Source organism: Cygnus olor, chromosome 1 (assembly GCF_009769625.2).
Source record: "Cygnus olor isolate bCygOlo1 chromosome 1, bCygOlo1.pri.v2, whole genome shotgun sequence".
Taxonomy (NCBI): Eukaryota; Metazoa; Chordata; class Aves; order Anseriformes; family Anatidae; genus Cygnus; species Cygnus olor.
The window spans coordinates 92,665,757-92,678,190 of NC_049169.1; positions in this window are offsets into that span (position 1 = coordinate 92,665,757).

Here is a 12,434-nt window from a genome sequence, read left to right on the forward strand (position 1 = left end):
GGGGCGCACGCCGTTCACAAGCAGAGCACAAGTCCACAATGTCTGGCTGGCACGAGAAAGCTATATGTTACGCCAAGGTCTATAAGCACAATCCAGAAATACAGACGAGACTGCCACAGTGTAGGAGAGCACCATGGGTGGCCTAGAAGTCACCTCCTCTGATGGCAGGTTGCCAGCTAAGTGAACTGGGGCTGCTTTCCCAGAGGAAGAAAAGACGGCAGGAGAGGAAGGCAGGGTCACAGCAGTCCTCGAGTTCATAAAGGCTGCCAAGAGAAAAGGAACAACCTGTCCTCTATGCTCACAGGAGATCAGACAAGGAAATAAGGTGTGCAAGGAAAATAGCAAGGTAAGTGAATGGAAAACCCTAAATGGGGTGTTTTAAGACAACCCCTCCTAAGGAACATCCCATCCTGGGGCTGGCTACAGTATGCTTCGCAACGACCACACTCAAAAAGCTCAGACAACGTAAAACAAAGATATACCTATGTAGCAGATACAAATAGATAGGTACACATGTATACGCACATAAAGAATCAACTGATGTCTGAAAAAGACACTGAGCCCAAACTCTCAATTGCAGCATTATCTTTGTGAGGACCAAAGGTCAAATTTACAAGGTGCAAAGGGCATTATTTTGAACTCAATTGATTTTCAGGAAGAATTGGATGCCAAACTCTTTTTGATTTTAAAATTTCCCATCCTTTTCACCTCTCATTGCCCTTTTGGCCTCTACTAGTGTGTTTTTCTGTGAATGCTGGAAGTGTGCAGACAGTACCTAAAATAATCCAAAGTGCACACATTCCCACTTGATATAGGCAAATAAGAGTGCCCAATACGTTTGCAGAAAGCCTGTCACACAAGGGAACAGTCATGTCAAACCAGGACCTTCTCTCCATCTCTGTGTGGAGTGCTGGATCACTTCCAATTCCGACGGAGTAGCTGAAAGTAATTTCTCTCTGAAGTTGTTTAAAAGCTTAAATGCAATGAAATACTAGTCTAAGTCCATTTCCCAGTGAGAAGAAGTGTCAAAAAGCCACCATCAGAGCTGGATGTAATTGGCAGCCCCAGCAGGGAAGCGAGGAAATAGAGAGGAGGGGAGACGCAGTACCCTGCCTCCTGTGGTACTTGTTACTAAACTTTCCACAGCAGTGTCTCCAACTTTTGGGGCACTGAAACTCATTTTTTTCTCACACACATCAAAATCCCCACACCTCAGTATGGCCAACCAGACTCTCCACTGAAACATTCAGTCTCTTCCCCCCCGCCCCGAGTTTTACAGCCAGTGAAGCATTGATGCTGGATGAAAAGTCACTCCACAGAGATATGTTCTAGGCTGATTATCTGCAACTTCAGATGCTTGACCTCATGCCAAACTCATGACCATTCTGGCCTCAAGTCTGCCGTGGCAGTATTTTAATATATTTATTGTTTTCGCTATATACCAAAGCATACAGTTCAATAGAGCACAGGCTTATAGGGTCAGACTTCATCTATTCTGCAGCCAAAACCTCACCTCCACAACTTTCACTTACTGCCACCTCAAAACCAACACAAAAGGAAACCCAAAGCCCTAGAAGGCTGGCTGCATAACATGTCCATAAAATCAAATTATTTGGCCTGGCTAGGTTTGTTCAGGATCTTTGTATGAATTTGTGGCACAGCCAGCGCTGAAGAGTTCATGTCAAGCTAGCCCAAAAGGCATACGTATTGTTGTAGCTAGTCCTGTAGTCAAGTTGCCAGCCTAAGAAATCCAGTTTTGGATAAGTGCTATACCACAGACCTCCTCTGGAAAGATGGACAATTCCCACTTACTGCAAGGAAAAAAGCATCTCACTTTTGTCCCTTTCTTTCCAGGCTTCATTTGCAGAATACCTCAAATCCAAGCACTTCAGAGGGCAAACCTTTCTAAACGATATTGTGTTGAGATACAACAGCAATGAGGGTGGATGATTAGGTACCACCAGCAGCTACATAAAACAGTACTTTATTTCCTGTGGTTATCTACAACTCTCTGTGAATGTATGCTGCCCTGTAAAATGTATATCTGTGCTAAAACAAGTAGAGCATGTTTCCCTCCAAGAGCTTACAGGAAGGAATAGCTTGTGTTACAGCATCCATCGTTAAAAAGTTTTTGGAGCCTTCCCAGAAGTAGTAACAAAAAAAAAAAAAATCACAACAGGCTCATTTTCCTCACCAATTTTCCCCCAAAGATGTTCAGAAGTATACTTCTGCTGGCCTGGTAGTTGAGTTTTTTTTTCCTCATCCCCCTTTACTGTTCCCTCTATTCCCTCACCTCTTATATTTTTGTCCTCACTTTTGCCTCCTGCTCTGTGCTCAATTGTGGTCAGTGGGGTAACAAGGTGAAAGCAGCAAATTTTGTTTCAGCCTGAGTGCAACAAGACTGGTCACTCATCTCTGAAAATGAGTTGGAAAGCTTTGGTCCTGCTGCCAAAACCATGCTGTATATGGAAAAAATGACACCACAGACCAGTAAAAGGAGTTCACAGAGCACAAATTACGGAGGCTCGCTGACAACAAATTGCACCCTGGGCTGTGACAGGCTCTCCCACCACCCAGAGCTGGGAGAGGACAAGACTTTTGGAGTAAACAAAGTTACAGCTCTGCAGTTTTGTGTTTGGCCAAATACAAAACCAATCTGTCTGCACTAACATAACCCTTTATGTATCTTTTGTAGGCAAAAAGAAATATCCTGTACTCACAAGGCAGTCCCTCGCAAGGGGAAGGGAGGCAACTTCGTCCATGAACATGCTTTAGGGGGTTGCCCAGGAAGGGTCTGGGTTGCCATTTTAAACACCCTTCTTGCTAAAGGAGACACCAAACACTTCATCAGAGAGAGGAAACAGCAGCAGGTCGCTTTATCAATGAGCACTAGGCCAAAAGCAAGAATGTGCATGGACAGCAACACATCTGTAAAAATAGTTCCTGGGTAGCCCATCAACAGAACTGCATCCTCATCACCTGCTCAGTAAACACGTATGTAATAAGGGGCATTTGTATAGATAATTAATAAACTACACACAAATCAAACACATGCTTTCTGTAAATTCAGTTCTGTTCCTAACCTATATGACAACATCAACACCCAGCACCATACATTAAGTTCTGCACAGAAAAGGAGGAAATAATATAGACTACCATCAGATTCTTCTCTGATTCCCCCTTACTATTTGTATAACGCTATTAGGAAATAATGTCCCTTTTTTGTAACGGACTTCTCATTTTGCATTTCTAGTTCCTGGGGACAGGATGGCTATGCATGACAGCAGTGACTGGTGATGTGCAGTGGAGTGGCTGGTTCCAAAAATTTGATTTCTCTGTTTACATCCCTGGCTTTAAAGTCCCATAGAAACTGGAAAAAAAAATAATAAAAAGCCCAATGAAATCACCATGCTGAAAACTTCCAGACCAGAGAACTTCTCTAACTGTAGGTTAGCACAGCACAATAAGCACACTGGCAGGAATCTTTGTAGCTTTGTTTTTTTGTTTGTTTGCTTTTGTTTTTGTTTTGTTGTTGTTTGTTTTTTTGTTTTTTTACTGTTCCTTTCTGTCTCAGATTTTTTGGTTAACTTCAAGTTATGCACTTCTTTTGATTACCTTCCCCCCACACACCCTATCTTACTGATGATATTTTTTTCCAGACAAGCTAGAGCCAGGGCCTGCTTTCCTTTGCACCTCTTAGTGATAGCACTTCCATCAAGAATACTTTCAGAGACAAGCACTTCCCTTGGCAGCAACCAAACAAAGCACGATGCCTTTCAGGCAGAGCCCTGCCTCAAAAATAAATAAATAAAAGAGCTTGCCTCATATTTTATCCAGCATCTTCTGAGGCTCATCAGAGGAAATTAAAAAAGAAATTGGCTTCTCGAGAGGATAGATCAGACACCTTAAGGAACAGCTGCAATTTGTGTTTCTGAGAAATGAAAATTGAAAAGCAGGCTAAAGTGGATATTGGGTGATTTATAAACCGCCTTTCTCTATTCTTTCCGAGTGTCAGTACATTTTGTAGATCATCAATAGCACCATCTTTAACATATAATTTTCCAAAAAGAAAAAAAATTAAGCAGGCAACTCCACATCCCGTTCCCTCCTGACCTCGCACAAGGGTGTTTAAAGGACCTCTCAGTCTCTGCCTGCATTGCAAGAGGCACGGCTCCTGCAAACCTGTAGCCCTGCTAGTGCAACTGGCACCACGTATGGTAGCTGTTAGCACTGCTAGTGCCAAACATTGGCAAGTGAGCTTGCACAAATGCACCAGGCTTGTTCTTGAGCAAAAGTATTGAATGTTGCTCCTTGACATTTTGTTGTTTTAGTCATCTAAGCCTTTGGAAACCACATCAAAATCTATAAAGCCATTCAGCTCTTAATCGTAGCAGATATGAATCACTGTGTCAGTTAACACGAGGTGCATAAATCTCTTGCAACGTGGATTTATGACACCGGGACATAACTCACCAGTATCAGCTCTTCGATTTGATTAGAACCATGGGATTTGAGGGAACGGACTTACATAGCGGGCTGCAACCGGAGTTGTGACCTTAACAAAAAAATCGGGGATTGAGGCTGCTGAGCTGTCAACATGCTTAAGTAACAGTTTCACGTTCACCCTGCTCGGATTAATTGCTGCTTTAATCTGCGGCAGCCGACACACATGCGCAGCCGCGCACGCTAATGGGGAGGACTGCAGCCGAGGCTCTATCAAGCCTCATTATAGCCCACACGCTTAATTGTCTTCGTCACTGGAAACCATCATTTTATTTAACGCTTTAAATAAGGCAGAAATACCATAATCACATTTAAATATTAAAGACATTTACAAGCAAACAGGAAGGGTTTTAAGAACACACAGAGCGCTGCTGCGTGGATCGGATTGACTGATGCAGGTGGGAGATTTTTCTCCTCATCTCCTGCATCTGTAACCAAAGCAGCATTAGACTCCGTGATGAAAAGTTTTTTGATTCATTCTGCTTAGCCTGCTGACACTCGCATGCTGGGTCAAGTGCACTGTAGCTGACTGTAATTGCAGATATTAATGAAGCTTTCAAAGGGATTCAGAAATGACTCCAAATGTCCACGCTGGCTAGAAACTCATTTTGTTCTCACATAAACATGCCAGATCATCCAAAAAATAATTCAACTACTTGGGTCAAAAACGCATGGATAATACTCGATTTGTTTTATGGCTTATATCCCTCTCCTTGGCTTGTGCTCTCGTTCTCCCACTCCCATTTGGCAGGGGAGTATCAGAGAGCTGCACCTACATGCTGGTGCTGCCACACTTCCTATGACAAAACTCCCTCTGCAGAAGCAGGTTACAGCTGGCAATAGAGGGGGGAGAACGATTAGTCCCCATTGAAGCCTTGCAAGTGGGACAGCAGGTCCCAGCCTTGGAGACAGTGTACAATCTAGATTTTTTTTTTCCAATGTGATAATCTACTTGAGTGGGTGGGATTTGCCAGAGAGAGACCTGCAGTGTGTTAAGGCATGGGTGCCCTCACCTTCCCAGCACTCTGCTTCTACCTGTGTCTTTGCTCTGGACGCTGACCTGTCCTGTTTGGGTCCCCATTCCAGATGCTCCATTGAGGAAGAAAATAAGCAAAACCAACACAAACATGACAAAGCAGCCCTCAGGCCCTCACCCTGAAGGGCAGCTGTGGATGTGCAGCATTTGGGACAGTGAGTTGGATACTTCCATCACCAGTCCACAACCAGTGGGGACATCCCTGCTCACACCTTCACAATTGTGTACCAGAGGGCAAGCTTTCCCCCACTTTCCCAAGCCTCCAGATACTTCAGAAATGGAAAGGCATTGGTAGAGAAGGCCATCAGAGCCCCTAGTAGCTGGGGGCAAACCAGGGTGGGCTCAGGCCAACCAGTGATACCCCATGTGGGACACCAGGAAAGTGGCTCCTCTCCTCCCTCCTGCTGCTGGGCACACTTTGAGGCTTCCATTCTTTAACAGTCTGTCAGCCCAGCAGTTATTTAAAGAGCCTGTCGATTTCTTATGAATAGCATCAATTACATTATAGCGGTTAAAAGACAAGTGAGATTGGGAAAGTATTGCAGCCATGGATGGAGAGCTGCTCAGGACCACTCTGTGCTAGGAAAGCGCGATTATACAGGCAAACCCTTCTGCCCGAGACCTGAGATTCATCTCCCCGTGGTAGATGGCACAGACAGCACTTCAGCCTGCCAGCCGCTCGTCTAAAAGCCAAATGGACACAGAGCCAGACTTCACCTGGTGCACTCTTCCTCTTGGCAATATGCATCGCCTCAGGCTTCCTGCGGTGCTCATATATATACGCATACCTGCTTCACTTTAGGCCATTTCAGAGCTTAAGGCAGAGCAAGTTGACATTGGGTCTCAAGCACATCATGCAGGCAATACTTCTCCCTCACTGCCACAGAAAAATGCTGCTTTCCAAAAAAAGAGTTCAGATAACCAGCAGAAAACTGCACTTTTCTGCCTATATAGGTGCATCTAAACTAGGGCTATATGTCAGCACGAAAGCTTTATTAAAATAGCTCATCTAAACAACATTATTTTACTGTCAGCAACTCCAAATGTAGGTCTGAGCCACTGGGAGAGAAACATCTTCTTAAATACACTCTGAAGAGGTGTTGCTTTAAAAACATTCTTGAAGAAGGGAAACTGAGGCAGAGAGCAACTGAAAGACTTCCCCAAGGTCGGTCAACACATTTATGCAAAACTTGACCCCACCTGCATTTTAGTCCATGACACAGATGCCACTGTAGCAATTTAATAAGCTACGAGCCCCATCTGCTCATTATTGTCTCAACTGGAGACTGCTGTCCCCAAAGCTGAGCCACATTAATTGATTATATGAATGCTCCCGGTTTGCCCCAATACAAAGGCAGTCAATTTAATTTAAATCCTTGTTGGAGGAGATTTCAATTTGCTGGCTGACTTTACGCTGAGGCAGACAAGGAGCACTCGCATAGGTTTCATAACCTACTCCTGCTACGTCTGACAGAGCGCATCTGTCCACCTCCTACCTCTCTGGCAATTTTTAAATCAAAGAAGATAAAATAGGAAAGGAGCAAAAAAACCAGAGAGTTTTCTTCTAGTGCTACCCAGAGCTTTGAACTTAACAGAATTTAGGCTAGCAGAATTTCCCAAATTTAACAGCATATTTTAGTTCTAATTTTTCTTTCCTGTTCTGAGATTTCTCTAATCTGATTTCCAGCATAGTGTATTTTAACATCCTTTCCATATTTTAATCTGGTTAAAGCAAACAGAACACGCTTGGAATTTTTATTATAACCACCAGCACTAGGCAGCAGCGTCAGGGTCACAGAAACTACAGCGAACAAAAAGCTTTTTAAAAATGTCCTTTAAAAAGCTCCCTAAATGCTCCACCAGTATTTCTGACATTTTAAGTCATCAAAACTTTTCTAGTGATAATGACAAGCTCCTAAATTTTATTCTCTTCCCTATTTCTTTCATTTTCATTAGTGGCTGGATTTTGATTTCATTATGCCTGACGAAGACCAGCTGCTGCCATAAATAAAGTAAGTGCCTCATCATCAGAGGCAGCCACAGGTAAAAGCACTATGTATGTAAAGCAACCACAACATCTACTGCTTTTCTGTAAACTTCATGACAAAGCCATTCGCCTGCACGTTTCTGGTGTAAAAAAAAATGCCCTGCCTGTGAGCTTTGCTCCCAGTAGAAAACCCGCACCCATTGAACCATCCGCATACACTCAAAAAACTGTTCCCACCTTCTGTCCATAAAAACAAGATCCCTTTTTGCATGTTGGCCCTGCTCAATAAAGCAAGAGTATTTCTGCAGTTAAAAAAAACAGCATTAATTGTTAGCTCTTTACCTTAGCAGTTACTGTCCTGTTACCCTAGCACTCCTGCTTTGTTTACAGTGGGGTTGTTTTTCTTTTCTCCTTGGGAAAATCAGAAAAAATATATAGAAATTAAATCTCCCAAACAAAAACAACAGCAACAAAAAAAAGCATGAGTACATATATGGAAGATGTTTTGCTCAACTGCGGTGACATTACCAAGTGCAACAGTAAATAAAGTAAGCAACGTTAACAGGCAGCTGAACAAGGTGGTGTAAAGGTACCCAAATTACTGCAAACAGCCCATTTCTCTTTCCCTTCCACCTTCTACCCCATCACTTGACCATAATGGCACTTTCACTGTTCATCACTCTCTTTCCCCATCAATTTTCATTGCCCTCCACAGCTTCTTTATCACTTTTGTTGTCAAGCCTACAACTACCTTTAGATCAGATGTTTGCCATAAATCTCAGCAATAGATATCTAACACACAAAGAATATAAATAAATAGTCTGGTTTTAAGAGTCACTAGGCAATAATGTCTTTCATATCCACAGATATAGCTAATATCTTCACATCTCTATTGGAAACCTGACATTGCACAAATGCCCTTACTCTGGCTGTTTGTCTGTCCCCTCTGTTTGTCCATCCCCTCTGCGCTACGGTCCAGGAGCAGGCAGGATCTGGCACAGTGGATAAGCAGAATGCAAGGTGTGACACACAGCAGGCACCAGCAAAAAAAAACTTTTTCAGCTGTTCCCTCTTCACAGACACTAAAGGCTATTTTACTATCAACTGCCATTTAAAACAAAAAGGTTGATTTTGACTCTAAGTTTTGCTAAAAGGCATCAAATGCTCCTGGGGTTAGTGCTCATGATCAGAACTATTATCAAATATAATAAACGCTGCCCCAGGCCCAGCACAGCCTCTGGGCCTCAAGGACATGGACACAGGGCTCCAGGCAGGCAGCCAGACCAGATTTTTTGGTAGGAAATGGGGGTGGCAAGCCCCTGTCTGCCAGAGGGAGGGCACAAGTCTCTGCTTTCTGCTCCTGAATCAGGCAGCCACTACCTTCTGCTTTAATATTGGCAACACCGTCACTGGTGGTGAATGGTGAGGTCACTGGATTGCAGCATCGCTGAAGGAACTGGGATGATAAAGAGGGAAGAATGTCTGCATTTACACATGGGTCTTCATAATCAGCAGGGCCAGCAGAGATGATGCAGGGAAATAGAAGTAGGCTGTTATTTGGACGCTAACTAGAGGAAAAGCGATGCTTTTAAACACTGAACAAGCATGGCTTTTCTCAGAAAAGGATATTAGAAACAGACTGGGGCAGGACTAGAAAAGGGAGAGCTTAAAACAGGCTCAAGCCTCAGAGAGGTAGAGAGGGCACTGCTGCAAAGGCTTCACGGAGAAGCAAGGAAAATGGAGAGCATCTCAACAGACCAAGGTGACTGAACACGGATTGTTTATTCCAGAAAAGGGCCAAAACTTGAGGCTTGACAGACCGGGTCTGCAACAATGCCCTTTGTCCCCACACACCCTCCCCTGTGGCCTTATGGAAAGGACACCACCTGGGGAGCTGTGCCTAAGCTTCAGTTTTGCCCACTCACCCTCTCCCCTACCACCACTTGCCTTCACTCATTAGAGCAGGATGTCCATGAGACAGAGGAGATAACTTCACACTGTCAGGCATGTGCAGGATTTCTCCTCTTTCTGTCACACAGGCACCACTAAGAGGCATTTCCAGTGGTTTCTTAAACCTACATCCAACTGGTGTCCATTGCTCACAGCTCTGAGTCTGCAGAAGAAAGACGACAGTGCTGTCCTCTGTTCTGTCTGCATTATTTGGTTAAAACAAAATAATAAACATGGTATCTGATGGAGGAAAATGCTCCATGATCCCTATCTGCAGGTGTATCAGAGCACTGGCTAGAGGCAATAACTTTCTGAAGACCACCTGGCATTAAACCCCAGACTGACAACCTTGACATGGCTGTGCCAACAATTCTGTTTATGTTTGCTCCATGTAGCCAGAGGCATGCAGGATTTGGGGGTTCTGCCCTCTTTCCTGTTCTGCTTTCACTTCCTGGTGTTTCTTGAGAAGGCCAGTTTATTCGTCAGTAGCTCATTTATTTTTATTTTGGAGTTGAAGACTACTTTTCTGCCTCAGACAGATGCAGTGGCTGTGAAGTTGCTGGGTGAAAAGTGCTGCAGAAGTAATAAACTGCCCTTACTCGATTCACAGTCTCTCTAGGAACACTTATCTGCAGTCTCCCAGCCTAATTTTGTCTATATTTGATATATACAATTGATTTTGAACTGTCCAACTTGAAACAGCCTAGAGGCAGCTGGCTCTCAGAAAGGTGTTTCCCCTCTCTCCCTCTGCTGAAACCAAAGGTGTTCGACTAAATCAGCCACAAGCACTCAGCACTGCCGATGGGTAGCAGCACAGTCCCACAGCCACAGCTCCAAGTTGCTTGGAAAGCTTAAATCCCTTCCTCATCACCAAATTCATCCCTTTCAAGCACGTCCCCAGTCTCTGCTGCATCCAGCCATGGGAGCTTTGCAGCAGGAAGCAAGGAGCCCCCATGCAGAACAGTCAGCCTTCCCTCAGCACGGCCTGTCAGCACTGGCTGCTTTTTGCCAGGGTGAAAGTAATGCACCGCGGCTTGGAGAAGAGCAGCTGCTTCGCTGAGACCCGCAGGAGCGTGGTCCTCCCTCTGCATGCCAGTCCTACTTCCCCTTCCCACTATTTCCAGGTCAAAGCCAGAGCAAAGAGCCAGATTTGGAGACCGGCAAGGCATCCAGCAGCAGAAGCTCAGGCTCAGTATCTTCCCTGCTTGCTCTGCCTAATCCCTGCTTTAACCCAAACACACACACAGGTGAAAGCCTGCAGCCTCTGCCACAGAGGCTGGGCAGGGAGCCACAGGGCCACAGGGCTTGCCCAGAAGTTGCTGGCATTTAAATGGGGCAGGGGAGGGGACAAAAAAAAAAAAAAAAAAGAAAAAGAAACATAGGAAAGGAGAAGAAATGGAATGTAAAGCAGCATAAAATGGTGGAAAGGCAACTGGGTGTAAGCTGCAGAGAGCAAGGAAGACGAGCGGCTGCTCGTGTACGTACGCTGGGACTGCACTGTCACCCAGCGGCGCGCCGCCGAACGCCAGCCCCGGCGCGCACAGGTTGTGCTGCCACCACGCCCACGGTCACTGCCAGCTGGAGGGGATCACGTATATGCAGGTACACATACACGCACACGTATGTACACATGCTTAGCCTTATTCCATGTAGCCCTCATGCATGTTCGTGCAAGCCCCAAGGTGGGAAGTTTCAGGGGGACAGGACACACGCGTTCCCTTCTCGCTGTTGCACCGGACTCCATAGCACAATGTTTTCACCAGAGCTGAAGAAGGAATGAAGCCTTGCTGGTGGAAAATGCAGCACGTGTAGATGTATCTGGTAAATGAAATTTTTCCAGGCTCGCGTACCTGCTTTTCAAGAGGCTGGGAATAAATCTGTCTTTTTGCAAGATAAGAAACGTTTCACTTTTCATTTGAAAGAGACAAAGTTAAATAGTTGTGCACAACAAGGGCAATGTTTCAATCAGAGCCTCAGTAATAGACATTCCATGCTGAATGATCTTATGTAGCAATGACAATATAATAAATTGATGGATGAGTTAAAATCTTTCAGGACTCACTCAAAACACGCTCCATGTACTAGTGTGTGTCCATTTACCAGACAGGCTGCAGCCATCAGTAATGGGAGGAACACGGATAGGTTCAGGCTTCTGAAACCATGAAACATACTTTGAACATATCAAGCTTTTCTTTTCTCTCCTACTGTGCTTATCTTTCACATCCAATCCTGTATGGCTATTTGCCTTACAGAAATGTTTTGTGAGATTGAGAAATTAGGAGGAAACAGCAATATGGTAATTAGATTATACCCATAGCCATACCTGGAACTGGCTATTTTATGAAACCAGAAGAGATGATGCAATTTCCTCCTCTTCCTGCTGTCATTTTTCCAGCTGATTTTAAGATACTCTTTTGCCTCACCTGAAACCTACCCAGGAGTGGAAGTGAAAGGGCTATACTAACACAGAGACCATCTATTCTGGCTAGAAACAGAACTCATTCATTCTAACAGTACCCTGATACAGTTGGCAGGCTTGTAAATTTGGGAATTAGACAATACAAGTTCTGAATCTCGTGTTTCCCACACCAAATTAAACATCTGAGTTTTACCCACTGCTGCCCAGTGCTGCAGTTGGCTAGATAACCGCCTCTTCTTAATGAGCTGCAGCTCTGCATGTCTTGTTATTTGTATGGGTTTGTGCTATGGATACAAGGATTATCAAGGATTTAGGACTTAAATCTCATGTGAGAGATGAATAACTTACCAATTTATGTTTTCCACCTGTGGGAACGTTAACCCAAGTACCATGCATTGTGGTGCCCTGTGAACTCCCATCATCAGAGAGGGATGGAGAACAAGTGGATTTTACAGCTTGATACTAAAATCACTGTATCTAGACCTGGTGAAGAAAGGACTGAGATGAATTCCAGGAATTATGAGGCTACACTGAACAGC